Raw genomic sequence first — 6,461 nt, 5'->3', positions numbered from 1 at the left:
TAAGAACTGAAACACATTCAATTGCTAAGAGTAGGTTCAGATAAGGACTTAAAGGAAAATGCATTGGAACAGCTGGACTTCTGACAGACCTATATATCTGCTATCTATCTCTGACAGACATGTAAAACAGTAGGCATTTAGAATGTAAAAAGAGGTTTCCCTATGTAAAATGGCCAGGAACACAGTAATGCAAACTCAAAATGATTTGGGGGAATGAATGGTGTGAATAAACAAAAGTATTCAACCTACAATAATCATGTTCCGTACGCATTTAAAAAAATAGTAGAATAAAGCCATTACATGGTTAAATTGATTGGGTCTTGACACCTTATTACAAAGGTGGGTTTTTATTCCTGCTGAGTTTGGTGGTTGTACATTTTGAAGATAAACAATGAGAATGCACTATTTCTCCCCTATTGTAATTATCATTATGGTAATAAATAAACTGCAATACACCTTGAGAATTTTGGTGCTTTATATCTGAGCTCAGCCAACAGGAAACAGTTCAGCTGTTCTTTATTTCTGCCATCAAGCAAATAGCTGAGCTGATCAGGAGAGAATGTATTTATTTATTTGGCAGATGCCCTTAGCCAGGGTGACTTACAATTGTCACAAAATACACTTCTCAACAGATTAACACAATGCAGTAAAGTACAATAAAAGCAAAATATATAATAATAATGTGTAGCAATTTACAATAAAATGAATGTGAAACAAAATACAGTTCAGAGCTACATCCATTCATAGATCCATTATGGGTACGTCAGGCAAAATGATCAATATTATAATGTTTGGGTTATACTAGGACTTGAAGTTTAAGGATTGTTTTTATTTTTTCTCAATTATCAATATCCATCCAAGCAAAGAAATTCCTCCCAATAATTTTTTTTTCATCCACTCTTAGGATATTAGACCTGTGTTTGGCATCGTCTGTAATTGTACTGCATCACAGTGTGTTACCAGTCTGTCACTGTACTTGGCAGTGTTTTTGCCAATGCTTTTGACCACATATGTTTTATGGAGATATGCCATTTAATAGTTCCATTAAAATTTAATTGTGCAGTTGTAAAACGGTATGTATTTGTTTTGTGTCAACTGTGATTCTGTGAACTGATTTTTGTTCTCTTTTTTCTTCTTTTTCTTTTTTTCCTTGTTTTGTGAATGTACAGCACTCCTTAATTCTTACAAGAATTTGAGCATTAGGGCAAGCTATTATTCTGTACAGCAGGATATCAAGGACAGTTTTTTTTTATTGTATTCTACAGTGCTCTGGGACGGTGCCTTGAAAAGCTTATAAGGGCTGTTGTTGTGATTAACAGTTTCAGTACTGGGCAAATGTATTTAACTGCCTTTTGTTAATTTTGTTTTCATGATTGCTTGACCAGTATTTTTCAAGTATTTTAAAGAAACCACAATATAAAGAAACAATTTGTATTTAGCACATCGGCTTATACACTCACCTAAAGGATTATTAGGAACACCTGTTCAATTTCTCATTAATGCAATTATCTAACCAACCAATCACATGGCAGTTGCTTCAATGCATTTAGGGGTGTGGTCCTGGTCAAGACAATCTCCTGAACTCCAAACTGAATGTCTGAATGGGAAAGAAAGGTGATTTAAGCAATTTTGAGCATGGCATGGTTGTTGGTGCCAGACGGGCCGGTCTGAGTATTTCACAATCTGCTCAGTTACTGGGATTTTCACGCACAACCATTTCTAGGGTTTACAAAGAATGGTGTGAAAAGGGAAAAACATCCAGTATGCGGCAGTCCTGTGGGCGAAAATGCCTTGTTGATGCTAGAGGTCAGAGGAGAATGGGTCACCAAAATTGGACAGTTGAAGACTGGAAAAATGTTGCCTGGTCTGATGAGTCTCGATTTCTGTTGAGACATTCAGATGGGAGAGTCAGAATTTGGCGTAAACAGAATGAGAACATGGATCCATCATGCCTTGTTACCACTGTGCAGGCTGGTGGTGGTGGTGTAATGGTGTGGGGGATGTTTTCTTGGCACACTTTAGGCCCCTTAGTGCCAATTGGGCATCGTTTCAATGCCACGGCCTTCCTGAGCATTGTTTCTGACCATGTCCATCCCTTTATGACCACCATGTACCCATCCTCTGATGGCTACTTCCAGCAGGATAATGCACCATGTCACAAAGGTCGAATCATTTCAAATTGGTTTCTTGAACATGACAATGAGTTCACAGTACTAAACTGGCCCCCACAGTCACCAGATCTCAACCCAATAGAGCATCTTTTGGATGTGGTGGAACGGGAGCTTCGTGCCCTGGATGTGCATCCCACAAATCTCCATCAACTGCAAGATGCTATCCTATCAATATGGGCCAGCATTTCTAAAGAATGCTTTCAGCACCTTGTTGAATCAATGCCACGTAGAATTAAGGCAGTTCTGAAGGCGAAAGGGGGTCAAACACAGTATTAGTATGGTGTTCCTAATAATCCTTTAGGTGAGTGTATATTTATAGTATTATCAGATAAAACCACAGTTGGGTTTAGGTCAGAAACCAATATTAACAACAAACTTAATTAATTTGCAATGTGTACAACATTTACTTGGTCAAATTAAGTGCCCAGACCTTTTTCTTTATCAAAACTGTTTTGCAAATGAAACTAAACTTCCAAATGGGTTTACTCTCACTATAAACATTTACACAATAAGTATTGTACATCCTAAATCTAATACTGACATACCACAGTTGCTCACTACATTTTACATTAACATACATTTACTTTAAATTGTATAATTTATTATTCTATACATTTTTAACAATAACAGCTTGTATTATTATAATCAGCAAATTCTGCTTCTACCACAATTGTGTCTTTTATCCTTTTATCATTTTAACATAAACATGAATTATGTAGCAACAACTGTTTATATAGTATCACTTAAATTGGGACCTGTCTCAAGGATCAGTGATTGACTCAAGCTCCACTGTGCAACAGTCATCTTGTGGCTGACCAGACACCGGTAGGAACAAAATCTCATTAATTAACTTTTTTTTTAGTGGCAGAATCATTAATTTCCACTATAGTGCTGAGGAGTTATAGACATGCATCACTGAGTGGATCTGAGGGATCTGTTCTGTCTATTGAAATGCTCAAACATTGTAGTCCATACTCAGTCCAGAAATATTGCTTTAGGTCTTGATTTTAATTATTCTGGGTTTTTCCTAAACAGGGTTTTTGTCTTGCATAGTTTTGTTTTCGGTGTTGCACTTGTGGCATATTTTCATTTACAATGTGTCTTTCAACATTTTAAAATGATGCCATGCTGCAGACAACCTGAGTAGATGAATATATTAAAACACAAAGAGTGAAGCCCATCTAGCTGTGTGGTGGCCACAGGCTAATCGCTCCTCGAATCTCAGCTGTTTCTCAGTGGAGAGCTTTGTGTATGATTGACAGCACCTTCTCACATAAAAACATCAATAACACTTTACACTGATGTTCTTTTACGGCAAGGATAAGGTTCAGTGATGCTGTAACACTAATAATTTCATTCTAGTAAAGGTAATACATACCAAAAACAAAGTCATTTGCAGAGATCAGTTGGTGTCTTCTAAAACTTAGTCTGCCAGGGGCTGGAAAATTATTTTAAACGGTTAAATTATTTCATTCATGATAATGAACAAGAACAACGGCACAGCTGACACTAAAATGTGGTGACAGTGGCTGGAAGTTTTATTCAACATGAATGTTTCTGGAACTATCCAAAGTCTCACACACACAAAAGAAAAGGAACTGTCTGTTCATGAAGAACACTAAAAATACTTTTACAAAGAAGGGATAAAATGTTGATCCCTTCTGCAGGCTATTTGACTAAACAATTTAATCATTTGTTTGGTAACATCTCTGATCTTTAACAGCCAGGCCACAATAAGGACCCACACAAGCTGAAAGTCTCTGCCAGTTAATTACTCCATCATTTGTGAAAACAACAATAGGCTAAGGATGTGACACTAATTCTCTTTCAGGGTGAGAACAGTCACCAATGCTTTGGGAAATAGTGTCACAAAAATAATGGGAATAGTTCTGAGATATTATTATTTAAGCTGCCAAAAGCCCTTCCATCCTTCTCCATGCACGAAAGCCATTTTCTTTTTCTGCTTCTTAAGCACACTAGACTACCGCAGTGATCTTGCATCTCAATGCACACCACAGTGAGATGGCAGCCGGGGTGAGACGGGTCCCACAATGGGACTGTGTGCTCTAGCCCTAGAACAACACTCAACCCAGAGGACTTTGATACCAGAGATCAGCCCTAGATCAGTGCTTAAGTGTAAACAAAGTACAGCAAATGGGACACAGTGACATATGGCACAGGTTATACATAGCTTTAAGTGCAGTGGAGAATAAAATCACAATTCGAACAGCAGAGCTTGTAAAGGCAAGACCATATACATGACCATGTGATACAATGCTGGACAATAGGCAAGGCAGGGGGGACAAAATCTTCAGTCGGTAAAGCCCTGTGCATATTTCGGGGCATACCCAGGGTGCACCTCTGAAGAGGGTCCAGGCTTTCATCAGAGCTCTGGTCCAATATGCTACTACCCCAATTCAGGCGGAGGGAGGCCAGGGGGCTGTATGACTGAGCGATGTGAGAGAGCAGTGCCTGGGCCAATGCCAGCATCCTAGTGCCCTGACTCATGCTATAGCATCAGGGCAGGGCAGAAAGGAGAAGGATGAAATGCCGTCAACTCCATGGATTTGTCTACTTCCAATCATATAGTCTGCCCTCGTCAGCGTGTGACTTCCTCAAGGTTTTGACATGAAGTGGTAGAGATTTTGACGGACTACTCCAAGCTGCAGGGTGTTTATAAAGGGTCGATCTTCACTGACCTGTCCACCCTGCTCCAGTCCCCACACCGTTAGACACTGTACCCCGGCCAGAGTTGGCTAAGACTGGAGGGGTTGCTTTGCAAAGCAGAGGGCGCCCCAGCTGACATTGGAACAAAATGGTATGCAGTTGATTTCTCCTTTAGAGGCCAGAGTACTGATGCCATACAGTTTTTCATTTGGGAAATGTCTAATTGTACAACTGTGCATAATTTTGACTGTTAAGAAAGTAGAGCAGCTACATATAAATACTGTCAAATCACTTACATATATATATATATATATATATATATTTTTAATATTGAAATTAAAAAAAAGTTGTTTTAATTAAAGTCTAAATAATTTAACTTAATGAAGTCCATAGGCTATAGAGTCACTTGTGTATTCAAACACTCACATGAGCTTCCATGTACCTCCATGACAATATGAAATAAAGAAAAATAAGGCTTGTATTACAATGGTGGAATCTAGGTGGGTCTACACATATTTTCTGATCTGATTTGAAAATATATATTGTAGTATCTATACAGTTCTGTTCTCTTTTGCTTACCCATGGATCTCTGTATCATTCCTTCTGCAACAGCTGTGAGAGCAAGGTGTTCATATGATTGAAGCTCTTTCTTGATGTATGATTCCTGTATATCCACTGATATTAAGTATGGTGTATAATATATGTTCATAGTCCACACAGTAGGGAAACATAGGACACTGTGGAAGTACAACAACAGGCATGTAGTAGAAATCACAGTTCATCCTACAGTTGTGTCCAGGAAATGGGATGGCAGCTGCAGTACAGTACAACCATCAGTAGAGGCCAGGCAAGAGCAGATTGTTGCTTCACCAAGTTTGTCATCCTAAGGACCATGAATATGGTACACTGGCACTGCTCTGCTTAAACACTTATTAAACATATAAAATATAAATAGAACACACATTGATTGAATCCCGTAACTTAATATTAGAACGGACAGCCCAGGCTGAGTGATCTGGAATGGAAATTCTGCTGTAATAATGCACAGGGATTGGAGGAATCATTGGAGCCTTTTTTTTCCCTTCAAACTGCATCACTGATTAAGGAGACAGAGAGAGGATGGTGTTTCTTCTACAAGCAGGACTTTTATGTTCCAATCATTATTTGATTTGAATCAATTTCCTAATTGCTTTCTTTTATAGTTAACAGATGTCCTTGAAAAGTAACTGATACTTTTTGATGTTGATTACACAGTAGTTATGAAGCATCATTTTGTCCTACTTTAACAAAGTTGTCCTTTCTTTGGAGTAACTGATTACATCTGAATTTAATACTAAACAGCAATATTGATCTTTACAGCTGTATAATGACATATTTTGATATATATGTATCACTAGCATATGGATGAAGAAGTGGATAATGATGTGAGTGAAATTACACTGCATTCATTGTGCTCTCATTAATGTTCCACTTGCAAACTCAATGTATCTGAAGGCTGTGGTTGGCATCTCTACTGGAATCAATTTTTGAGCTCTGATTAATTAACAAACACATTGACAGAAATGGTCAAAGTGAATGTTTGTATTCCATGTCTTTAGCCAGTGAAATATTAAATAAATCATT

The sequence above is a fragment of the Amia ocellicauda genome, chromosome 23 (genome assembly GCF_036373705.1).
Source record: "Amia ocellicauda isolate fAmiCal2 chromosome 23, fAmiCal2.hap1, whole genome shotgun sequence".
Taxonomy (NCBI): Eukaryota; Metazoa; Chordata; class Actinopteri; order Amiiformes; family Amiidae; genus Amia; species Amia ocellicauda.
The sequence above is the reverse complement of the archived record's forward strand: the minus strand, read 5'-3'. Positions refer to the sequence as shown.